General features: G+C 39.3%; 2 long non-coding RNA genes across 2 annotated transcripts in view; both read right to left on the bottom strand.

Annotated features, from left to right (window-relative positions):
• LOC148998447 (uncharacterized) overlaps nucleotides 1–20,387 on the bottom strand; it is a 63,193-nt gene extending 42,806 nt beyond the window's left edge. The window contains exon 1 of the long non-coding RNA XR_016158748.1: nucleotides 20,267–20,387. This is a non-coding gene — a long non-coding RNA (uncharacterized LOC148998447). The remainder of the gene's footprint in view (nucleotides 1–20,266) is intronic.
• A 4,137-nt stretch (nucleotides 20,388–24,524) lies between these two features.
• On the bottom strand, nucleotides 24,525–26,122 carry LOC120478217 (uncharacterized). Its single transcript, XR_016158568.1, has 3 exons — nucleotides 26,044–26,122; nucleotides 25,048–25,115; nucleotides 24,525–24,732 (listed from the first exon to the last, which is right to left on the bottom strand). It is a non-coding gene; the product is annotated as an uncharacterized LOC120478217 (long non-coding RNA).
• Between the last annotated feature and the right edge of the window lie 393 nt (nucleotides 26,123–26,515).

Raw genomic sequence — 26,515 nt, 5'->3', positions numbered from 1 at the left:
AAATTCAAAATTTCGACCAGAAAAAAAAAACGACAGTGTTACCCCTAACGGTTTTTTTTTTTGGGCGAAAAATTAAGTATCCCCAATCTTCTCAAAACTCTGGATTCTGATAGAGGGCCATGAGACTTAGACCTGAGTGCAACAATGGAGGCTCTAGACCCTTCCAGAGCTGAGATATCGAAATTCAAAATTTTGACCAGAAAAAAAAACGACAGTGTTACCCCTTACGTTTTTTTTTTTTTTTGGGCGAAAAATGAAGCATCCCCAATCTTCTCAAAACTCTGGATTCTGATAGAGGGCCGTGAGACTTAGACCCGAGTGAAAAAATGGAGGCTCCAGACCCTTCCAGAGCTGAGATATCGAAATTAAAAATTTCGACCAGAAAAAAAAAACGACAGTGTTACCCCTTACAATTTTTTTTTTGGGCGAAAAATTAAGTATCCCCAATCTTCTCAAAACTCTGGATTCTGATAGAGGGCCATGAGACATAGACCTGAGTGCAAAAATGGAGGCTCTAGACCCTTCCAGAGCTGAGATATTGAAAATCTAAATTTCGACCAGAAAAAAAAACGACAGTGTTACCCCTTACGTTTTTTTTGGGGGGCGAAAAATTAAGTATCCCCAATCTTCTCAAAACTCTGGATACTGATAGAGGGCCATGAGACTTAGACCTGAGTGCAACAATGGAGGCTCTAGACCCTTCCAGAGCTGAGATATCGAAATTCAAAATTTCGACCAGAAAAAAAAAAACGACAGTGTTACCCCTAACGTTTTTTTTTTTTTGGGCGAAAAATTAAGTATCCCCAATCTTCTCAAAACTCTGGATTCTGATAGAGGGCCATGAGACTTAGACCTGAGTGCAACAATGGAGGCTCTAGACCCTTCCAGAGCTGAGATATCGAAATTCAAAATTTCGACCAGAAAAAAAAACGACAGTGTTACCCCTTACGTTTTTTTTTTTGGGCGAAAAATGAAGCATCCCCAATCTTCTCAAAACTCTGGATTCTGATAGAGGGCAGTGAGACTTAGACCCGAGTGAAAAAATGGAGGCCCCAGACCCTTCCAGAGCTGAGATATCGAAATTAAAAATTTCGACCAGAAAAAAAAAAGACAGTGTTACCCCTTACGTTTTTTTTTTTGGGCGAAAAATTTAGTATCCCCAATCTTCTCAAAACTCTGGATTCTGATAGAGGGCCATGAGACATAGACCTGAGTGCAACAATGGAGGCTCTAGACCCTTCCAGTGCTGAGATATCAAAACTCAAAATTTCGACCCGAAAAAAAACGACAGTGTTACCCCTTACGGTTTTTTTTTGGGCGAAAAATTAAGTATCCCCAATCTTCTCAAAACTCTGGATTCTGATAGAGGGCCATGAGACTTAGACCTGAGTGCAACAATGGAGGCTCTAGACCCTTCCAGAGCTGAGATATCGAAACTCAAAATTTCGACCAGAAAAAAAACGACAGTGTTACCCCTTACGTTTTTTTTTTTTTGGGCGAAAAATTAAGTATCCCCAATCTTCTCAAAACTCTGGATTCTGATAGAGGGCCATGAGACATAGACCTGAGTGCAACAATGGAGGCTCTAGACCCTTCCAGAGCTGAGATGTCGAAACTCAAAATTTCGACCCGAAAAAAAAACGACAGTGTTACCCCTTACGTTTTTTTTTTTTGGGCGAAAAATTAAGTATCCCCAATCTTCTCAAAACTCTGGATTCTGATAGAGGGCCATGAGACTTAGACTTGAGTGCAACAATGGAGGCTCTAGACCCTTCCAGAGCTAAGATATCGAAAATCAAAATTTCGACCCGAAAAAAAAAACGACAGTGTTACCCCTTACGTTTTTTTTTTTTGGGCGAAAAATTAAATATCCCCAATCTACTCAAAACTCTGGATTCTGATAGAGGGCCATGAGACATAGACCCGAGTGCAACAATGGAGGCTCTAGACCCTTCCAGAGCTGAGATATCGAAATTCAACATTTCGACCAGAAAAAAAAAACAACAGTGTTACCCCTTACGGGTTTTTTTTTGGTCGAAAAATTAAGTATCCCCAATCTTCTCAAAACTCTGGATTCTGATAGAGGGCCATGAGACATAGACCTGAGTGCAACAATGGAGGCTCTAGACCCTTCCAGAGCTGAGATATCGAAATTCAAAATTTTGACCAAAAAAAAAACGACAGTGTTACCCCTTACGTTTTTTTTTGGGCGAAAAATTTAGTATCCCCAATCTTCTCAAAACTCTGGATTCTGATAGAGGGCCATGAGACATAGACCTGAGTGCAACAATGGAGGCTCTAGACCCTTCCAGTGCTGAGATATCAAAACTCAAAATTTCGACCCAAAAAAAAACCGACAGTGTTACCCCTTACGGTTTTTTTTGGGCGAAAAATTAAGTATCCCCAATCTTCTCAAAACTCTGGATTCTGATAGAGGGCCATGAGACATAGACCTGAGTGCAACAATGGAGGCTCTAGACCCTTCCAGAGCTGAGATGTCGAAACTCAAAATTTCAACCCGAAAAAAAAATGACAGTGTTACCCCTTACGTTTTTTTTTTTGGGCGAAAAATTAAGTATCCCCAATCTTCTCAAAACTCTGGATTCTGATAGAGGGCCATGAGACTTAGACCTGAGTGCAACAATGGAGGCTCTAGACCCTTCCAGAACTGAGATATCGAAAATCAAAATTTCGACCCGAAAAAAAAAACGACAGTGTTACCCCTTACGGTTTTTTTTTGGGCGAAAAATTAAGTATCCCCAATCTTCTCAAAACTCTGGATTCTGATAGAGGGCCATGAGACTTAGACCTGAGTGCAACAATGGAGGCTCTAGACCCTTCCAGTGCTGAGATATCAAAACTCAAAATTTCGACCCGAAAAAAAACGACAGTGTTACCCCTTACGGTTTTTTTTTGGGCGAAAAATTAAGTATCCCCAATCTTCTCAAAACTCTGGATTCTGATAGAGGGCCATGAGACTTAGACCTGAGTGCAACAATGGAGGCTCTAGACCCTTCCAGAGCTGAGATATCGAAACTCAAAATTTCGACCAGAAAAAAAACGACAGTGTTACCCCTTACGTTTTTTTTTTTTTGGGCGAAAAATTAAGTATCCCCAATCTTCTCAAAACTCTGGATTCTGATAGAGGGCCATGAGACATAGACCTGAGTGCAACAATGGAGGCTCTAGACCCTTCCAGAGCTGAGATGTCGAAACTCAAAATTTCGACCCGAAAAAAAAACGACAGTGTTACCCCTTACGTTTTTTTTTTTTGGGCGAAAAATTAAGTATCCCCAATCTTCTCAAAACTCTGGATTCTGATAGAGGGCCATGAGACTTAGACTTGAGTGCAACAATGGAGGCTCTAGACCCTTCCAGAGCTAAGATATCGAAAATCAAAATTTCGACCCGAAAAAAAAAACGACAGTGTTACCCCTTACGTTTTTTTTTTTTGGGCGAAAAATTAAATATCCCCAATCTACTCAAAACTCTGGATTCTGATAGAGGGCCATGAGACATAGACCCGAGTGCAACAATGGAGGCTCTAGACCCTTCCAGAGCTGAGATATCGAAATTCAACATTTCGACCAGAAAAAAAAAACAACAGTGTTACCCCTTACGGGTTTTTTTTTGGTCGAAAAATTAAGTATCCCCAATCTTCTCAAAACTCTGGATTCTGATAGAGGGCCATGAGACATAGACCTGAGTGCAACAATGGAGGCTCTAGACCCTTCCAGAGCTGAGATATCGAAATTCAAAATTTTGACCAAAAAAAAAACGACAGTGTTACCCCTTACGTTTTTTTTTGGGCGAAAAATTTAGTATCCCCAATCTTCTCAAAACTCTGGATTCTGATAGAGGGCCATGAGACATAGACCTGAGTGCAACAATGGAGGCTCTAGACCCTTCCAGTGCTGAGATATCAAAACTCAAAATTTCGACCCAAAAAAAAACCGACAGTGTTACCCCTTACGGTTTTTTTTGGGCGAAAAATTAAGTATCCCCAATCTTCTCAAAACTCTGGATTCTGATAGAGGGCCATGAGACATAGACCTGAGTGCAACAATGGAGGCTCTAGACCCTTCCAGAGCTGAGATGTCGAAACTCAAAATTTCAACCCGAAAAAAAAATGACAGTGTTACCCCTTACGTTTTTTTTTTTGGGCGAAAAATTAAGTATCCCCAATCTTCTCAAAACTCTGGATTCTGATAGAGGGCCATGAGACTTAGACCTGAGTGCAACAATGGAGGCTCTAGACCCTTCCAGAACTGAGATATCGAAAATCAAAATTTCGACCCGAAAAAAAAAACGACAGTGTTACCCCTTACGGTTTTTTTTTTTTGGGCGAAAAATTAAGTATCCCCAAACTTCTCAAAGCTCTGGATTCTGATAGAGGGCCGTGAGCCTTAGACCTGAGTGCAAAAATGGAGGCTCTAGACCCTTCCAGAGCTGAGATATCGAAATTCAAAATTTCGACCAGAAAAAAAAAACGACAGTGTTACCCCTTACGTTTTTTTTTTGGGCGAAAAATTTAGTATCCCCAATCTTCTCAAAACTCTGGATTCTGATAGAGGGCCATGAGACATAGACCTGAGTGCAACAATGGAGGCTCTAGACCCTTCCAGTGCTGAGATATCAAAACTCAAAATTTCGACCCGAAAAAAAACGACAGTGTTACCCCTTACGGTTTTTTTTTGGGCGAAAAATTAAGTATCCCCAATCTTCTCAAAACTCTGGATTCTGATAGAGGGCCATGAGACTTAGACCTGAGTGCAACAATGGAGGCTCTAGACCCTTCCAGAGCTGAGATATCGAAACTCAAAATTTCGACCAGAAAAAAACGACAGTGTTACCCCTTACGTTTTTTTTTTTTTGGGCGAAAAATTAAGTATCCCCAATCTTCTCAAAACTCTGGATTCTGATAGAGGGCCATGAGACATAGACCTGAGTGCAACAATGGAGGCTCTAGACCCTTCCAGAGCTGAGATGTCGAAACTCAAAATTTCGACCCGAAAAAAAAAACGACAGTGTTACCCCTTACGTTTTTTTTTTTTGGGCGAAAAATTAAGTATCCCCAATCTTCTCAAAACTCTGGATTCTGATAGAGGGCCATGAGACTTAGACTTGAGTGCAACAATGGAGGCTCTAGACCCTTCCAGAGCTAAGATATCGAAAATCAAAATTTCGACCCGAAAAAAAAAACGACAGTGTTACCCCTTACGTTTTTTTTTTTTGGGCGAAAAATTAAATATCCCCAATCTACTCAAAACTCTGGATTCTGATAGAGGGCCATGAGACAGAGACCCGAGTGCAACAATGGAGGCTCTAGACCCTTCCAGAGCTGAGATATCGAAATTCAACATTTCGACCAGAAAAAAAAAACAACAGTGTTACCCCTTACGGGTTTTTATTGGTCGAAAAATTAAGTATCCCCAATCTTCTCAAAACTCTGGATTCTGATAGAGGGCCATGAGACATAGACCTGAGTGCAACAATGGAGGCTCTAGACCCTTCCAGAGCTGAGATATCGAAATTCAAAATTTCGACCAAAAAAAAAAACGACAGTGTTACCCCTTACGTTTTTTTTTGGGCGAAAAATTTAGTATCCCCAATCTTCTCAAAACTCTGGATTCTGATAGAGGGCCATGAGACATAGACCTGAGTGCAACAATGGAGGCTCTAGACCCTTCCAGTGCTGAGATATCAAAACTCAAAATTTCGACCCAAAAAAAACCCGACAGTGTTACCCCTTACGTTTTTTTTTGGGCGAAAAATTAAGTATCCCCAATCTTCTCAAAACTCTGGATTCTGATAGAGGGCCATGAGACTTAGACCTGAGTGCAACAATGGAGGCTCTAGACCCTTCCAGAGCTGAGATATCGAAACTCAAAATTTCGACCAGAAAAAAAACGACAGTGTTACCCCTTATGTTTTTTTTTTTTCGGGTGAAAAATGAAGTTTCTCCAATCTTCTCAAAACTCTGGATTCTGATAGAGGGCCATGAGACTTAAACCTGAGTGCAAAAATGGAGGCTCTAGACCCTTCCAGAGCTGAGATATTGAAAATCAAAATTTCGACCAGAAAAAAAAACGACAGTGTTACCCCTTACGTTTTTTTTTTTGGGGCGAAAAATTAAGTATCCCCAATCTTCTCAAAACTCTGGATACTGATAGAGGGCCATGAGACATAGACCTGAGTGCAACAATGGAGGCTCTAGACCCTTCCAGAGCTGAGATATCGAAATTCAAAATTTCGACCAGAAAAAAAAAACGACAGTGTTACCCCTAACGGTTTTTTTTTTTGGGCGAAAAATTAAGTATCCCCAATCTTCTCAAAACTCTGGATTCTGATAGAGGGCCATGAGACTTAGACCTGAGTGCAACAATGGAGGCTCTAGACCCTTCCAGAGCTGAGATATCGAAATTCAAAATTTTGACCAGAAAAAAAAACGACAGCGTTACCCCTTACGTTTTTTTTTTTTTTGGGCGAAAAATGAAGCATCCCCAATCTTCTCAAAACTCTGGATTCTGATAGAGGGCCGTGAGACTTAGACCCGAGTGAAAAAATGGAGGCTCCAGACCCTTCCAGAGCTGAGATATCGAAATTAAAAATTTCGACCAGAAAAAAAAAAACGACAGTGTTACCCCTTACAATTTTTTTTTTGGGCGAAAAATTAAGTATCCCCAATCTTCTCAAAACTCTGGATTCTGATAGAGGGCCATGAGACATAGACCTGAGTGCAAAAATGGAGGCTCTAGACCCTTCCAGAGCTGAGATATTGAAAATCTAAATTTCGACCAGAAAAAAAAACGACAGTGTTACCCCTTACGTTTTTTTTGGGGGGCGAAAAATTAAGTATCCCCAATCTTCTCAAAACTCTGGATACTGATAGAGGGCCATGAGACTTAGACCTGAGTGCAACAATGGAGGCTCTAGACCCTTCCAGAGCTGAGATATCGAAATTCAAAATTTCGACCAGAAAAAAAAAACGACAGTGTTACCCCTAACGTTTTTTTTTTTTTGGGCGAAAAATTAAGTATCCCCAATCTTCTCAAAACTCTGGATTCTGATAGAGGGCCATGAGACTTAGACCTGAGTGCAACAATGGAGGCTCTAGACCCTTCCAGAGCTGAGATATCGAAATTCAAAATTTCGACCAGAAAAAAAAACGACAGTGTTACCCCTTACGTTTTTTTTTTTTGGGCGAAAAATGAAGCATCCCCAATCTTCTCAAAACTCTGGATTCTGATAGAGGGCCGTGAGACTTAGACCCGAGTGAAAAAATGGAGGCCCCAGACCCTTCCAGAGCTGAGATATCGAAATTAAAAATTTCGACCAGAAAAAAAAAACGACAGTGTTACCCCTTACGTTTTTTTTTTTGGGCGAAAAATTAAGTATCCCCAATCTTCTCAAAACTCTGGATTCTGATAGAGGGCCATGAGACATAGACCTGAGTGCAACAATGGAGGCTCTAGACCCTTCCAGTGCTGAGATATCAAAACTCAAAATTTCGACCCAAAAAAAAACCGACAGTGTTACCCCTTACGGTTTTTTTTGGGCGAAAAATTAAGTATCCCCAATCTTCTCAAAACTCTGGATTCTGATAGAGGGCCATGAGACATAGACCTGAGTGCAACAATGGAGGCTCTAGACCCTTCCAGAGCTGAGATGTCGAAACTCAAAATTTCAACCCGAAAAAAAAAATGACAGTGTTACCCCTTACGTTTTTTTTTTTGGGCGAAAAATTAAGTATCCCCAATCTTCTCAAAACTCTGGATTCTGATAGAGGGCCATGAGACTTAGACCTGAGTGCAACAATGGAGGCTCTAGACCCTTCCAGAACTGAGATATCGAAAATCAAAATTTCGACCCGAAAAAAAAAACGACAGTGTTACCCCTTACGGTTTTTTTTTTTTGGGCGAAAAATTAAGTATCCCCAAACTTCTCAAAGCTCTGGATTCTGATAGAGGGCCGTGAGCCTTAGACCTGAGTGCAAAAATGGAGGCTCTAGACCCTTCCAGAGCTGAGATATCGAAATTCAAAATTTCGACCAGAAAAAAAAAACGACAGTGTTACCCCTTACGTTTTTTTTTTGGGCGAAAAATTTAGTATCCCCAATCTTCTCAAAACTCTGGATTCTGATAGAGGGCCATGAGACATAGACCTGAGTGCAACAATGGAGGCTCTAGACCCTTCCAGTGCTGAGATATCAAAACTCAAAATTTCGACCCGAAAAAAAACGACAGTGTTACCCCTTACGGTTTTTTTTTGGGCGAAAAATTAAGTATCCCCAATCTTCTCAAAACTCTGGATTCTGATAGAGGGCCATGAGACTTAGACCTGAGTGCAACAATGGAGGCTCTAGACCCTTCCAGAGCTGAGATATCGAAACTCAAAATTTCGACCAGAAAAAAACGACAGTGTTACCCCTTACGTTTTTTTTTTTTTGGGCGAAAAATTAAGTATCCCCAATCTTCTCAAAACTCTGGATTCTGATAGAGGGCCATGAGACATAGACCTGAGTGCAACAATGGAGGCTCTAGACCCTTCCAGAGCTGAGATGTCGAAACTCAAAATTTCGACCCGAAAAAAAAAACGACAGTGTTACCCCTTACGTTTTTTTTTTTTGGGCGAAAAATTAAGTATCCCCAATCTTCTCAAAACTCTGGATTCTGATAGAGGGCCATGAGACTTAGACTTGAGTGCAACAATGGAGGCTCTAGACCCTTCCAGAGCTAAGATATCGAAAATCAAAATTTCGACCCGAAAAAAAAAACGACAGTGTTACCCCTTACGTTTTTTTTTTTTGGGCGAAAAATTAAATATCCCCAATCTACTCAAAACTCTGGATTCTGATAGAGGGCCATGAGACAGAGACCCGAGTGCAACAATGGAGGCTCTAGACCCTTCCAGAGCTGAGATATCGAAATTCAACATTTCGACCAGAAAAAAAAAACAACAGTGTTACCCCTTACGGGTTTTTATTGGTCGAAAAATTAAGTATCCCCAATCTTCTCAAAACTCTGGATTCTGATAGAGGGCCATGAGACATAGACCTGAGTGCAACAATGGAGGCTCTAGACCCTTCCAGAGCTGAGATATCGAAATTCAAAATTTCGACCAAAAAAAAAAACGACAGTGTTACCCCTTACGTTTTTTTTTGGGCGAAAAATTTAGTATCCCCAATCTTCTCAAAACTCTGGATTCTGATAGAGGGCCATGAGACATAGACCTGAGTGCAACAATGGAGGCTCTAGACCCTTCCAGTGCTGAGATATCAAAACTCAAAATTTCGACCCAAAAAAAACCCGACAGTGTTACCCCTTACGTTTTTTTTTTGGGCGAAAAATTAAGTATCCCCAATCTTCTCAAAACTCTGGATTCTGATAGAGGGCCATGAGACTTAGACCTGAGTGCAACAATGGAGGCTCTAGACCCTTCCAGAGCTGAGATATCGAAACTCAAAATTTCGACCAGAAAAAAAACGACAGTGTTACCCCTTATGTTTTTTTTTTTTTGGGCGAAAAATTAAGTATCCCCAATCTTCTCAAAACTCTGGATTCTGATAGAGGGCCATGAGACATAGACCTGAGTGCAACAATGGAGGCTCTAGACCCTTCCAGAGCTGAGATGTCGAAACTCAAAATTTCAACCCGAAAAAAAAAACGACAGTGTTACCCCTTACGTTTTTTTTTTGGGCGAAAAATTAAGTATCCCCAATCTTCTCAAAACTCTGGATTCTGATAGAGGGCCATGAGACTTAGACCTGAGTGCAACAATGGAGGCTCTAGACCCTTCCAGAACTGAGATATCGAAAATAAAAATTTCGACGCGAAAAAAAAAAAAACGACAGTGTTACCCCTTACGTTTTTTTTTTTCGGGTGAAAAATGAAGTTTCTCCAATCTTCTCAAAACTCTGGATTCTGATAGAGGGCCATGAGACTTAAACCTGAGTGCAAAAATGGAGGCTCTAGACCCTTCCAGAGCTGAGATATTGAAAATCAAAATTTCGACCAGAAAAAAAAACGACAGTGTTACCCCTTACGTTTTTTTTTTTGGGGCGAAAAATTAAGTATCCCCAATCTTCTCAAAACTCTGGATACTGATAGAGGGCCATGAGACATAGACCTGAGTGCAACAATGGAGGCTCTAGACCCTTCCAGAGCTGAGATATCGAAATTCAAAATTTCGACCAGAAAAAAAAAACGACAGTGTTACCCCTAACGGTTTTTTTTTTTGGGCGAAAAATTAAGTATCCCCAATCTTCTCAAAACTCTGGATTCTGATAGAGGGCCATGAGACTTAGACCTGAGTGCAACAATGGAGGCTCTAGACCCTTCCAGAGCTGAGATATCGAAATTCAAAATTTTGACCAGAAAAAAAAACGACAGCGTTACCCCTTACGTTTTTTTTTTTTTTGGGCGAAAAATGAAGCATCCCCAATCTTCTCAAAACTCTGGATTCTGATAGAGGGCCGTGAGACTTAGACCCGAGTGAAAAAATGGAGGCTCCAGACCCTTCCAGAGCTGAGATATCGAAATTAAAAATTTCGACCAGAAAAAAAAAAACGACAGTGTTACCCCTTACAATTTTTTTTTTGGGCGAAAAATTAAGTATCCCCAATCTTCTCAAAACTCTGGATTCTGATAGAGGGCCATGAGACATAGACCTGAGTGCAAAAATGGAGGCTCTAGACCCTTCCAGAGCTGAGATATTGAAAATCTAAATTTCGACCAGAAAAAAAAACGACAGTGTTACCCCTTACGTTTTTTTTGGGGGGCGAAAAATTAAGTATCCCCAATCTTCTCAAAACTCTGGATACTGATAGAGGGCCATGAGACTTAGACCTGAGTGCAACAATGGAGGCTCTAGACCCTTCCAGAGCTGAGATATCGAAATTCAAAATTTCGACCAGAAAAAAAAAAACGACAGTGTTACCCCTAACGTTTTTTTTTTTTTGGGCGAAAAATTAAGTATCCCCAATCTTCTCAAAACTCTGGATTCTGATAGAGGGCCATGAGACTTAGACCTGAGTGCAACAATGGAGGCTCTAGACCCTTCCAGAGCTGAGATATCGAAATTCAAAATTTCGACCAGAAAAAAAAACGACAGTGTTACCCCTTACGTTTTTTTTTTTGGGGCGAAAAATGAAGCATCCCCAATCTTCTCAAAACTCTGGATTCTGATAGAGGGCCGTGAGACTTAGACCCGAGTGAAAAAATGGAGGCCCCAGACCCTTCCAGAGCTGAGATATCGAAATTAAAAATTTCGACCAGAAAAAAAAAACGACAGTGTTACCCCTTACGTTTTTTTTTTTGGGCGAAAAATTAAGTATCCCCAATCTTCTCAAAACTCTGGATTCTGATAGAGGGCCATGAGACATAGACCTGAGTGCAACAATGGAGGCTCTAGACCCTTCCAGAGCTGAGATATCGAAATTCAAAATTTCGACCAGAAAAAAAAAACGACAGTGTTACCCCTTACGTTTTTTTTTTGGGCGAAAAATTTAGTATCCCCAATCTTCTCAAAACTCTGGATTCTGATAGAGGGCCATGAGACATAGACCTGAGTGCAACAATGGAGGCTCTAGACCCTTCCAGTGCTGAGATATCAAAACTCAAAATTTCGACCCGAAAAAAAACGACAGTGTTACCCCTTACGGTTTTTTTTTGGGCGAAAAATTAAGTATCCCCAATCTTCTCAAAACTCTGGATTCTGATAGAGGGCCATGAGACTTAGACCTGAGTGCAACAATGGAGGCTCTAGACCCTTCCAGAGCTGAGATATCGAAACTCAAAATTTCGACCAGAAAAAAAACGACAGTGTTACCCCTTACGTTTTTTTTTTTTGGGCGAAAAATTAAGTATCCCCAATCTTCTCAAAACTCTGGATTCTGATAGAGGGCCATGAGACATAGACCTGAGTGCAACAATGGAGGCTCTAGACCCTTCCAGAGCTGAGATGTCGAAACTCAAAATTTCGACCCGAAAAAAAAACGACAGTGTTACCCCTTACGTTTTTTTTTTTTGGGGCGAAAAATTAAGTATCCCCAATCTTCTCAAAACTCTGGATTCTGATAGAGGGCCATGAGACTTAGACTTGAGTGCAACAATGGAGGCTCTAGACCCTTCCAGAGCTAAGATATCGAAAATCAAAATTTCGACCCGAAAAAAAAAACGACAGTGTTACCCCTTACGTTTTTTTTTTTTTGGGCGAAAAATTAAATATCCCCAATCTACTCAAAACTCTGGATTCTGATAGAGGGCCATGAGACATAGACCCGAGTGCAACAATGGAGGCTCTAGACCCTTCCAGAGCTGAGATATCGAAATTCAACATTTCGACCAGAAAAAAAAACAACAGTGTTACCCCTTACGGGTTTTTTTTGGTCGAAAAATTAAGTATCCCCAATCTTCTCAAAACTCTGGATTCTGATAGAGGGCCATGAGACATAGACCTGAGTGCAACAATGGAGGCTCTAGACCCTTCCAGAGCTGAGATATCGAAATTCAAAATTTCGACCAAAAAAAAAAAACGACAGTGTTACCCCTTACGTTTTTTTTTGGGCGAAAAATTTAGTATCCCCAATCTTCTCAAAACTCTGGATTCTGATAGAGGGCCATGAGACATAGACCTGAGTGCAACAATGGAGGCTCTAGACCCTTCCAGTGCTGAGATATCAAAACTCAAAATTTCGACCCAAAAAAAAACCGACAGTGTTACCCCTTACGGTTTTTTTTGGGCGAAAAATTAAGTATCCCCAATCTTCTCAAAACTCTGGATTCTGATAGAGGGCCATGAGACTTAGACCTGAGTGCAACAATGGAGGCTCTAGACCCTTCCAGAGCTGAGATATCGAAACTCAAAATTTCGACCAGAAAAAAAACGACAGTGTTACCCCTTACGTTTTTTTTTTTTTGGGCGAAAAATTAAGTATCCCCAATCTTCTCAAAACTCTGGATTCTGATAGAGGGCCATGAGACATAGACCTGAGTGCAACAATGGAGGCTCTAGACCCTTCCAGAGCTGAGATGTCGAAACTCAAAATTTCAACCCGAAAAAAAAAATGACAGTGTTACCCCTTACGTTTTTTTTTTTGGGCGAAAAATTAAGTATCCCCAATCTTCTCAAAACTCTGGATTCTGATAGAGGGCCATGAGACTTAGACCTGAGTGCAACAATGGAGGCTCTAGACCCTTCCAGAACTGAGATATCGAAAATCAAAATTTCGACCCGAAAAAAAAAAACGACAGTGTTACCCCTTACGGTTTTTTTTTTTTGGGCGAAAAATTAAGTATCCCCAAACTTCTCAAAGCTCTGGATTCTGATAGAGGGCCATGAGCCTTAGACCTGAGTGCAAAAATGGAGGCTCTAGACCCTTCCAGAGCTGAGATATCGAAATTAAAAATTTCGACCAGAAAAAAAAAAACGACAGTGTTACCCCTTACGTTTTTTTTTTGGGGCGAAAAATTAAGTATCCCCAATCTTCTCAAAACTCTGGATTCTGATAGAGGGCCATGAGACTTAGACCTGAGTGCAACAATGGAGGCTCTAGACCCTTCCAGAGCTAAGATATCGAAAATCAAAATTTCGACCCGTAAAAAAAACGACAGTGTTACCCCTTACGTTTTTTTTTTTTGGGCGAAAAATTAAGTATCCCTAATCTTCTCAAAACTCTGGATTCTGATAGAGGGCCACGAGACTTAGACCTGAGTGCAACAATGGAGGCTCTAGACCCTTCCAGAGCTGAGATATCGAAATTCAAAATTTCGATCAGAAAAAAAACGACAGTGTTACCCCTTACGTTTTTTTTGGGGGCGAAAAAATTAAGTATCCCCAATCTTCTCAAAACTCTGGATTCTGATAGAGGGCCATGATACTTAGACCTGAGTGCAACAATGGAGGCTCTAGACCCTTCCAGAGCTGAGATATCGAAAATCAAAATTTCGACCCGAAAAAAAAAACGACAGTGTTACCCCTCACGTTTTTTTTTGGGCGAAAAATTAAGTATCCCCAATCTTCTCAAAACTCTGGATTCTGTTAGAGGGCCATGAGACTTAGACCTGAGTGCAACAATGGAGGCTCTAGACCCTTCCAGAGCTGAGATATCGAAAATCAAAATTTCGACCCGAAAAAAAAAACGACAGTGTTACCCCTTACGTTTTTTTTTGGGGGGGGCGAAAAATTAAGTATCCCTAATCTTCTCAAAACTCTGGATTCTGATAGAGGGCCATGAGACTTAGACCTGAGTGCAACAATGGAGGCTCTAGACCCTTCCAGAGCTGAGATATCGAAAATCAAAATTTCGACCCGAAAAAAAAACGACAGTGTTACCCCTTACGGTTTTTTTTGGGCGAAAAATTAAGTATCCCCAATCTTCTCAAAACTCTGGATTCTGTTAGAGGGCCATGAGACTTAGACCTGAGTGCAACAATGGAGGCTCTAGACCCTTCCAGAGCTGAGATATCGAAAGTCAAAAGTTCGACCCGAAAAAAAAACGACAGTGTTACCCCTTACGTTTTTTTTGGGGGGGCGAAAAATTAAGTATCCCCAATCTTCTCAAAACTCTGGATTCTGATAGAGGGCCATGAGACTTAGACCTGAGTGCAACAATGGAGGCTCTAGACCCTTCCAGAGCTGAGATATCGAAAATCAAAATTTCGACCCGAAAAAAAAACGACAGTGTTACCCCTTACATTTTTTTTTGGGCGAAAAATTAAGTATCCCCAATCTTCTCAAAACTCTGCATTCTGATAGAGGGCCATGAGACTTAAACCTGAGTGCAAAAATGGAGGATCTATACCCTTCCAGATGAGATATATCGAAAATCAAAATTTCGACCAGAAAAAAAAACGAGTGTTACCCCTTACGTTTTTTTGGGGGGCGAAAAATTAAGTATCCCCAATCTTCTCAAAACTCTGGATTCTGATAGAGGGCCATGAGACATAGACCTGAGTGCAACAATGGAGGCTCTAGACCCTTCCAGAGCTGAGATGTCGAAACTCAAAATTTCGACCCGAGAAAAAAAAAACGACAGTGTTACCCCTTACGTTTTTTTTGGGGGGCAAAAAATTAAGTATCCCCAATCTTCTCAAAACTCTGGATTCTGATAGAGGGCCACGAGACTTAGACCTGAGTGCAACAATGGAGGCTCTAGACCCTTCCAGAGCTGAGATATCGAAAATCAAAATTTCGACCCGAAAAAAAAACGACAGTGTTACCCCTTACGGTTTTTTTTTTTGGGCGAAAAATTCAGTATCCCCAATCTTCTCAAAACTCTGGATTCTGATAGAGGGCCATGAGACTTAGACCTGAGTGCAACAATGGAGGCTCTAAACCCTTCCAGAGCTGAGATATCGAAAATCAAAATTTCGACCCGTAAAAAAAACGACAGTGTTACCCCTTACGTTTTTTTTTGGGGGGGCGAAAAATAAAGTATCCCCAATCTTCTCAAAAATCTGGATTCTGATAGAGGGCCATGAGACTTAGACCTGAGTGCAACAATGGAGGCTCTAGACCCTTCCAGAGCTGAGATATCGAAAATCAAAATTTCGACCCGTAAAAAAAACGACAGTGTTACCCCTTACGTTTTTTTTTTGGGTGAAAAATTAAGTATCCTTAATCTTCTCAAAACTCTGGATTCTGATAGAGGGCCATGAGACTTAGACCTGAGTGCAACAATGGAGGCTCTAGACCCTTCCAGAGCTGAGATATCGAAATTCAAAATTTTGACCAGAAAAAAAAAACGACAGTGTTACCCCTTACGTTTTTTTTTGGGGGGGGGCGAAAAATTAAGTATCCCCAATCTTCTCAAAACTCTGGATTCTGATAGAGGCACTGGTGATTCTAGGGGGTCAGAGCCACCCCTGAAAGCTCATTGGCCACCCCTGTGGCCACCCCAGATCTGATAGGTAGTTGGTCAAGTTCGTCAACACAAGAAACAAGAGAAATGCTGTCAATCAATGGTGACAGCTGATCAACCGATTTAGGTCCAGTTTTACCTTTTTTAATAACACAGCAATAGTCATACTGAGGCTCTGAGAGCTGATTTCTGCTCAGCAGACGTTTGGCCATGCAGGTCAGGTTACTAATGAGATGCGCGCGCTGGCTGCTGCTCCGTGAAACAGGTGGACAGTCTTGCAACAGCAACAAATACAACGATAAAAACGCGGGAATCTGTAGATTGAGAGGTATGGTAATTTAATGTTTAGTTATATTGTAGTTCCCTGTGAATGTGTAGGAAAACTGAAAAAGTCGAACTACACTGTACTAGCTAGATTAGCATCCTGAGAGAGTGCAGACGGTAAAGAGGACGTGTGCAGCTCTTAAAGGGGCCACACCTTATTTCCACTCATACATCGCCATGAAATATAAAACGCTATTTTCTGGAAGACAGATGGTGGTTTTTGCAGATGTGTGTGTTCAATTATAGCTAATGTTATATTTTTCGCCAACCAGTGTGTTAAATATAGTGTGACAGTAGATTTAAGTTAAAACACAAAAAAAACAAGCTGTGACTTATTTATTTGCTCTGTGGTTTAAGGGGAGTTTAAAAAGGACTTTTTGTTTGTGTCAATTAGCTCATCTTCACAGTCCACATATATTTTTAGAAGTTTAAATAGGCAGAGTAAATTGCATTAAAATGGCACAAATGTCATAAGTTAAATTATAAAGAAGCATCTTAACTATTTATAATTTTGAGTCTTAACTTTTTGATTTTAAAAACGTATTAATGTATGCTGAATCAAAGCCAACGTTTCAATTTATACTTTCATCAAGGCCTTGTCATGACTTTACTCAAGTATATTTGAGAGTGAAATATTGTACTCTTTACTCCAATACATTTCTATCCATAACCATGAGTAAAAAGTAACTACTTCTAAAAAAAAAATAAAAAATGGAAATAAGAAAAATCTCGGAAACCCTCAAATTGTTGTTTCCCTCTCAAACGTGATTGGATTGTGCAGGATCCACTGATTGGGACAACCTATCAGCAATCACCTTCAGCTTTCCGGCAAAGTCAACTCCATGGTCAGATTTGTATAAGAGACCAAAGCATGGACGGACGAAACCAATGGATGAAGATGCAGCAGGTCCATCCCGGGAATGTGCCAGCCCGTGGCCCCACCTCGCCAGACTATTTAAATTTTCTGAATTTTCTGAAATTTTCTTAAATGTTAAATAAAGCAACATGGTAAAAAGATGAATACGACTTGATTTTACTTTTTTAATTCCTTTTACATTCTCCAAGGTATTGACTTTAACATTTTTCATAACTCCATGTAGGACGTTTCTGTCCATAAATGTAAGCACTGTGGCAGTTGTAATGCAATATTTAGAAAATGTACTTTTGTACTCTTGATACTCTAGTACTTTTAAAAACAAGTACTTCAGTACTTTTACTCAAGTAGACATCTGACTGTAGTACTTTTACTTGTACTTGAATCAAATTTAGCAAGGGGTATCTGTACTTTTACTCAAGTAATAAAGCTGTGTACTCTGTCCGCCTCTGCGGAAAAAATAGACATTACTCATTAGGCTGCTTCATTAAAAACGTGACATTTAGACGTTTTCTTCGGCGCGGATCAAGGCAAATGAATCCTTTTCACCTTGAAAATAATAAATGTTTTTTGCATTTTAAATAATAGAACATTTCTCAGTGATCGTAGGCTACATAAAACAAAATTCCATTTTTCTCGGTTTAATGAAAACCAATAGGTCGTTATGGCAGAGGCGATTGCGTGTAGAATAGGTCAACACGGGTATCTCTCCACTGGAGCGTGTTAACGCAAACGTGTAAGTTTCACGTTTGAGGGGGTTTAACCTTGACATCTACACGTTTTCCAAAGTGGACCATTTAGGCTGCTTCATTAAAAACGTGACATTTAGACGTTTTGTATCGGCGTGGATCGAGGCAAATGAATCCTTTTCACCTTGAAAATAATAAATGTTTTTTACATTTTTAACAATAGACCATTTTTCAGTGATCGTCAATAAAACAAAATCCCATTTTTCTCGGTTTGAGAAATGTTGTTTTGGCCACTTTGTTAGATAAAATCACAACAATTTAATGTAAGCAAGAATGGGATTTGAACTCAGGTTTTCTTGATTGAAGCCCAACGCTTTATCAACTGAACCACTGAGTCTGTTAAGTTCAAGGGTTTATTGGATGGGTTTTTATTATAGGTTTGGTTTTATTTGTTGGAAAAATAAATATAAAAATATAATTTGACACAAGAGGGCAGTATAGCCCTATTTATGGTTTTGTTAAACCGTGACATCTACACGTTTTCCAAAGTGGACCAACGTGATTATTTCATGTCTTGTCGTGATACCGGGTGCGGCTGGCTTGACCGTGTATTTTCCACGTGCGGCCCACTTGACCGCAGTCTCAGAACAGCGCATCAGCAGTGAACGCAAACATGTTTAACCGGCAAGGCTTTAAGCACATGCAAATTAACTTTTGTGAACTCGCTGAACTGATGTAACGTTAGCCGTTCCTCTGCGTTAATATTGCGAGTATTTGTCGCGTTGTAAGTTACACTAATGGCAGTGCTGTTGAGACGGAGGTGTCAGAACTGCAACTGACAGAATGCACAATATTTCTACAAAAGCAGTCAGCAGCTTGATTGGAGCAAGAATCATAGCGCAAATTTGAACTATATCGATATATCGCCCAGCCCTGGTGACCTGTGATGTTCTTGTCAACTGACGACGATACTCAGCGCGAGAGCGACTGATACGAAATTGAGCAGGTGAACAAGCTGAACCAATTAGACATTCTCTCTATAGACATTTCACAAGATGTAAACAACACTGGTCCAGAAGCACTTCCTGTTTCAGTTTGTAACTGCTTTCTTTATTTCACATGTAAAGAAAACATCTTAAAAATGTTTGTTTAACTTTTTGATTCAGTTTTACATGTTCTGCTGGTTGTATTTTATCCCAGCTTTTATGTAGTGTTAAAAAACTGAAACAGGAGTGCTTCTGGACCAGTGTTGTTTACATCTTGTGAAATGGTCTATATACGTCCTTGTTGATACTTTGAAAGGAACTTTCTGTACGTCAGCCAGTTATGGGTTATGTGCTCTTATTCTCTCCTTTTCAGTCCGGCTGCCGACACCAGTCCCCCTCTTCTTTTTTTTCTTTTTTTTTTTTTAACAGATCTGCATGATTCACGTAGGTCACATTTTCAGGTCGGAAAATCCGGAATTCCGGATTAATCCGGAAAAATCACATCCCTGATCAATAAAATAGTAAATTAAAATCCTCTGGGGGTGGATGGGACTAAACGTGATAAACCAATCAGCCAAGGTCCAATATTCAAGCAATGTCTGCCTGTGCGTTGACTGCCTCGGAGAATGGAAAATTAGAATAACTTGTGCAAAGTGTCCATAGCAAAGGATGGGGCTGGTGATTGATTTCTGGTAATTAAAGGGATAGTTTACTTTAAAATTAATTTTTGATATGTTTTAGCTTACCTCAAGGGCATCCAAGATGTAGGTGTCTTTGTTTCCACAGTATTTTCAATTTTGACATTTTGCCATCATCATTCTGCCAGTCATATAATGGAGGTCTATGGTCACCACCTCAAAGAGCATGCACAGAGAAGTCCAAATTAAACATGATTTAATGACTCGTAAATGTAAGTACACATTGATGGCCTAAGACACGAAATGAGCGGTTTGTGAGAGAAAACAAACAGTATTTATATCGTTTTTACCTCGTGTAGCCACAGCCATGTCCAACTGAACCGAACTGAACCGTGTCCAACGTCCCGCCGGAAGTGATTGCTTTCGTGTGTATGTCACTCATTGTTTACACAGAGATTTCGGAAGTTTTACCTTTCACTGTGAAGATCTAAACATATTTAGATGTACAGAAAATCGCAATGGAAGACGATTTTGATATATCTAAATATGTTTAGTGAAAGGTAAAACTCCTGAAATCTCTGTGTAAACAATGAGTGACATACACACGCAAACGATCACTTCTGGCGGGACGTTGGACACGGTTCAGTTCAGTTCAGTTGGACATGGCTGTATTATATGACTGATAGACAACAACGGTTTGACCGAAAAATGTTAAAATTTAAACTACTGTGGAAACAAAGACACCTACATCTCGGATGCCCTTGAGGTAAGCTAAAACATATCAAAAATTAATTTTAAAGTGAAATATCCCTTTAACAATTACAAAATAACAGGACAGAGATGGGAGTGAGGGAATGGTTAATTTATTTGTATGCACTGCAAGTTGTACTCACATCAGACATAAGCATCCAGAACCTTCCCCACTCCTGGTGTCTTCTGCTGTTGGAAGTACTATGTTCTGACTCCTGTTGTCTACGGCATCTGGCAGCTTCTCCTGGATAGGAATTCGGTCAGCTCACAAAATGCGAGAACAGGCCCATGACGCGCTTTACGTCAATAACAGGACAAATACATACAAAGAGCCATAACTACTTGTATAGGTAGTTTATTTAAGTTCAAAGCAAACCTATTTGACAACATATTACCACAAAAATAAGTAAATCAACAGACCACAGAGCAGACCTCGCTATTGTCGCTACCTACGATATTGAACGCTCCGAGCGAGCTTGTAACTTTTTCTTGGCATGAAACAGTAAATAACCAAACCAGTGGAAGCCTGCAGTGCATGAAACTGTTGTAACTAACTTAATCAAACCTATCATGCAATAACTAAGTTATACCCAGTCTATGGTTATGGCAACAGCGCGCCGCGCCCAGTCGGAAAGCAGACAGCCGCGCTACCGCGGGGGTGTTTTTCCCCATTCGAATATTCATTTTCAGTTTTTAAAACTTTTTGAATATATATTCGAATTTAGAATATTCTTTGACAGCCCTAAATGAGATTCGAGCTAGCTAGACAATCCATCCAAACAGTGAAAGAACCATATTGACGTTAACGTTACTTCAGGCAGATTAAAATAGCATCAATTTGTGAAGAACAAGGTTGCAAATGTTAGCAATTACCAGTAACGTTACGTACCCGATTTCAATGGACTGATGGAAGAATAAATGTTATCTAATCAAAGCAGACGAAACCGTCACCATCCACTCAGATAACGAGAACTAATAACGTTTTATTTACGCTATAAAAATACATGTGTAACGGTAACAGTAAATTACATAACGTGAAGATAACTTACCTTCGTCCCAGAATTGCTTCTTTTCCGTCTTATTGAATGACGGCTTACTCCCAGAATGTACGTTTAGAACTAACCGCCTAAAAATTCAAAATTCAGACCGCGAAGATCCCATGATGCAACAAGGTGGCTGTAAAACCATTGTAAAACTCCGTGAATACAGTGAAATTACAATAATAATACAGGACTGTCCATTAATTTCCCATGGTGCATTGCCTTTTACAGGTAAAACGCAAATACAATACATTGTTGTAAAATTTCCTGTAAAAATTACATCAATTGCTAACAGTGTAGGTCTTTGGAGTCTGAGATATGTGACTGACATTCAATAGAGCTCATAATAGTGAACTAATCCAATCATGAGAGTGTCAGCATCACTTCCTAATTTTTTAAGGTTTATTTTTAAAAACTGTCATTAGTATTATTTTATGTTTAAGTTTTAAATAAACAGAGAACATGCGTCCATCCTGGCAAGAGTGGTCACAATCTCAACCTAGATAGCAAACTGACATTGAATCAACGTGGAAACGACGTCTCTCATGACATTGAAACAACGTTGATTTGCTCATCGAATTAACGTTGAACCAACGTCATGACGCGGCATTCTTCAAAGCTAAATGAAATCGAAAATTGGTTTGCTTTCATAACGTTGAAACAACGCGTTGATTTCAAGTTGATTTTCCGTTAGTTTTGAAAGAATGACGCGTCTGACGTTGGTTCAACGTTAATTCGATTAGCAAAACAATGTCAGATCAACGTTGTTTCGATGTCATATTTCCACGTTGATTCAATGTCAGTCTGCTATCTAGCTAATGTATTTGGGAGATATAAACTTCATAAACTGGTTTCCACAAAGAACCCATTTGAGGCAAATGCTTCTGAAATGTTATGACCATGTTAAGAGTAAAACCCCCACAATTGTTCACTTTTTAGACATGACACTTTTGTGATTAGTAATTAATTGGTTATTATTTCTTAGTTCACAAGTAGTTCTCAATGAGGATATATTTCTTTAGTAATAATCAAATACCTACCAAGAAACTACCTTTGTACTAAATTACCTATTACTTAATGCTTAGTTAATATTGCTTCCATATTATTTAATATAGTATTAACTTCGGTGTTAATGCAGTGCTACCTATTACTTCCTGCATAGCTACTTGTTAACTACGGACCATTATTTTAAAGTGTTACCGTCTTTCATTACATATTTATGTTTTTGCAATAAGAAAAACAGTAGCAGGATGTGTATGTGAGAGGAAGTGTAGAGTCCATTCTTCTGGTCATGCTCTGAGTGACCTCTGTCTTTAGAATAATGATAATGTGAATGCTGGATAAACTTCTGTTTTAAAAAGCACAGACTTCATCTTCAACTCTTTAACCTTTTCATGGACAAACTCTCACATGCTTCACCCTTTGCCCATTTGGCAAGCTTTCCCATGACTTCCCGTGGATCTAAAGAGACATAGAGCGGGGAGAGAAGGAGTGTTGGGAGTGTTGTTGATCATTGTGGTGGCTGTGAACTCTCTTTTATTCAAACAGTGATTGTTCCATCTGGTCCTCTGATGGGAGACAGAGGTTTCACTGTGGAGAGTAGGGAGGAGGTCTTGCCTTTTCAGTTTGCTACAAAATATGTAGACTGTATAAACCTCCCAACCCACTCTTTGTTTCTCTTTGTCCCTCACCCCACTTTGATTTCCTCCATCACCCCCATTTTCCCTGTGGTCTACTTAGTCATCTTGGAGTGAATGTGTCAAACAAACATAACTTTCCACTCAAAAGCTTCACTCTAAAAAATGATGGGTTAAAAATAACCCAACTTGGTTTGTTGTATAACCCAACTGCTGGATCAATATTGCACCAGCCCAGCAGTAGTTAATTTGACCCAGCAAGATGGGTCAGTCATTTTTAACCCAACAGATGAGTTGTTCATTTCTACTCAAATGCTGGGTCAAATGAAATAAAATTCTGGGTTGATTTAACTACAAATTTGTTATATAGCGTACCCAAATGCTGGGTCAAATTAATTACAATTCTGGGTTGATTCAACTACATATTTGTTATATAGTGTACCCAAATGCTGGGTCAAATTAACCCATATGCCAGACTAATTCTAGCACATTACAGTACAATTAAAGAAAAAAAAGGCAATAGACTACTCATAGCTATAAAACTGTTACACTACAAACCTAGAACAGAATACATGCTAGATGTATGCATAGATTATGCAATAAACACTTAAACAATACAAAAACAAAACAATGGAATCTTTGAAAAATTATTTTATTACTTTAATATCAACAATATTAGTGGAACTGCAGTTAATATCACTGAAGTAGGAAAACATTCAATTATGAATGAACTGGCTGAACATTTAACAGGCCAACAGTCAACGGGAGCCATTAGCTCTACTTGCAAGCAAGTATTCTGGTATCTTCCCAAAGAAACTATTAAAGGGATAGTTCACTTTGAATTTAATTTTTGATGTTTTATTTTACCTCAAGGGCATCCAAGATGTAGGTGTCTTTGTTTCCACAGTATTTTCAATTTTGATATCTTTCGGTCAAACCATTGTTGTCAATCAGTCATATAATGGAGGTTTAGGGGGTCCTCCCCCGGTTCATGTCAAAGAGCATGCACAGAGAAGTCCAAATTAAACATGATTGAATGACTCGTAAATGTAAGTACACAGTGAAGGCCTAAGGCACGAAACGAGCGGTTTGTGTGAGAAAACGAACAGTATTTATATCGTTTTTACCTCGTGTAACTCAGCCATTGGCAACTGATCTGACGGCAGGGGCGCTTCAGTCTGTGCATGCGCCAGAAGTGATCGCTTGCGCGTATACATCACTCATTGTTTACAGAGAGATTTCAGGAGTTTAACCTTTCACTAAACATTTAGATATATCGAAATCTTCTTCCATTGCGATTTCCTGTATATATAAATATGTTTAGATCTTCACATTGAAAGGTAAAACTTCCAAAACTCTGTGTAAACAATGAGTGACGTACAGACGCAAGTGATCACTTCCGGCGCATACACAGACTGAAACGCCTCTGCTGTCAGATCAGTTGCCAATGGCTGAGTTACACGAGGTAAAAAACTATATAAATACTGTTCGTTTTTTCACACAAACCGCTCGTTTATTGTCTTAGGCCATCGATGTGTACTTACATTTACGAGTCATTAAATCATGTTTAATTTTGACTTCCCTGTGCATGCTCTTTGAGGTGAACCGAGGGAGGACCCCCTAAACCTCCAGTGTATGACTGATAGACAACAACGGTTTAACCGAAAAAACAAAACAAAATTGAAAATACTGTGGAAACAAAGACACCTACATCTTGGATGCCCTTGAGGTAAGCTAAAACATATCGAAAATTAATTTCAAAGTAAACTATTCCTTTTAATATTTAGAAATAATAACTGTGTGTGCCTCTAATGTTGATCTTACAAGTCCTCTAATTTTTTGAAGAACTTCAGCCCAGGGCCAGCTCTTGGGATCAACTGTTGATGGTAGCCTCTTCTAAAAGAAGAAAACTCTCCTCATCAGTCCCCTCCTCTAAAAGACAAAAAAATACAAAACACAAAGAACTCTGTTTTTACAACTGAGGAGTACAAAACTAAAATATATAGGTAATTAAATGGAAGATAAACATGCATATTCCATCATTTGTTATTACAAAATAGAATAAATCACTGAAAGTCTACAAAAGACATGTGCCCTATTCATCTATTGGAGTCACTTTGACACATTACATGGAAGCTATTGAAAAAAAAAGAGAAAATTATATTTCATAAGAATTAATGTCTGAAAAGGGCTTGAGTAGCAATGCAGACTTGATATGCTGTGGATGTGAAAACAAATATTTCTTACCTTGAAATCTTTCAACAAGGTCTGTCAGCTGCCACTCTGTTGTGTCAATGACAAAGCTGACCATTGATCTGAAACAAACACAAAATGAGGTTAAGGAAATATACAATTACTATTGTATTAACTATTCAGATGTCACCATGCAAATGCAATGCAGACTAGCAGCAGAATGTAATCCAATGTGAAGATAACAGCCAAAATAGAGAGACCCTCTCTCCCTATACAATTCAAATTACATGTATTTTACATTCAGACATTTTATGTTACTTCAATGTTTTTACATACTTTAATAAGTCTAACACTGTGTTATCTATCGCGGGTCACCATATTACTTAAATAAATGCACATGCATGCATTTAGTCTGGCATATCAGGTTATCTCACTGTTTTTACATACTTTAATAAGTCTTACACTGTGTTATACTTTCGCATTTCACATTAAAAGATTTGAGGGCAAAAAGCGCGCTCATTTATATCCAGTTAGTGCTAACTTAAAATAATGTAAGTTAGCCTGCTAGCCAGGCCGCCATTTTATATAAGAAATGTTTTCTTATCTATCGCGGGTTACCATATTACTTAAATAAATGCACATACATGCATTTAGTCTGGCATATCAGGTTATCTCACTGTTTATACATACTTTAATCAGTCTAACACTGTGTTCACATTAAATGCTCCAGGGAAAAATTTGCGCGCTCAAAATAGCCAGTGCTTCAATGATAATGGCTAACGCTAGCCAAACAAGCCAGACAAACCAACCAACTAGCCTCGACAATATAAAGATATTACTTTAGAAAGGTAACGTTAAAGTAGACTCACTGTATTCCGGACACTAAGTTAACGTTAGAACGTTTACCGCAATTTCTATAAATAAACACTTCACGGCCATTGCATCAATACGTGTCATCTTTGCCTCACCCTCTTCCGACCAACCCAGCTTATAACTTAGTTGTTAAAATATATGTCTTATATATTAGAAATGACATGTAGAGTACTCTACCTTAGTTTATTTCCCTCGCTCGATGAAAAGTGAAGTTCTCTTTGAAGATCGCTCGGTGTGTGGTGGATCCGGTATGGACTCTTCTTGTTATGATGTGATGACGTTAGAAGCACAAACAACCCACGTGCTGGGTCAACGGTGTATGTTGGGTAGATGGGTTATTTTTTCCAACTCATGTGTTGAGTCAAAATCCATATAAATAACCCATAATGGGTCAAACATTTCATAACCCAGGGATTGGGTTGATTAAATAACCCAGCATTTTTTAGATTTGTTCAAATCAGCTACTAACTGATTCCTGGTTTTGGAAAAAAAAAAAAAAATATATATATATATATATATATACTGTATATATATACTGTATATCCTACATATACATATATTCTTATTAGGTAAGCATTTAAATGCTTACATTACTTTTCCAAATATTTGTGATCAAATCAGTGCAATCTTATTTACATGTAATGCACGA

Source organism: Pimephales promelas, chromosome 1 (genome assembly GCF_988280905.1).
Source record: "Pimephales promelas chromosome 1, fPimPro1.hap1.1, whole genome shotgun sequence".
In the NCBI taxonomy this organism is placed as follows: Eukaryota; Metazoa; Chordata; class Actinopteri; order Cypriniformes; family Leuciscidae; genus Pimephales; species Pimephales promelas.
This window is presented reverse-complemented; position numbering and strand designations above follow the sequence as displayed.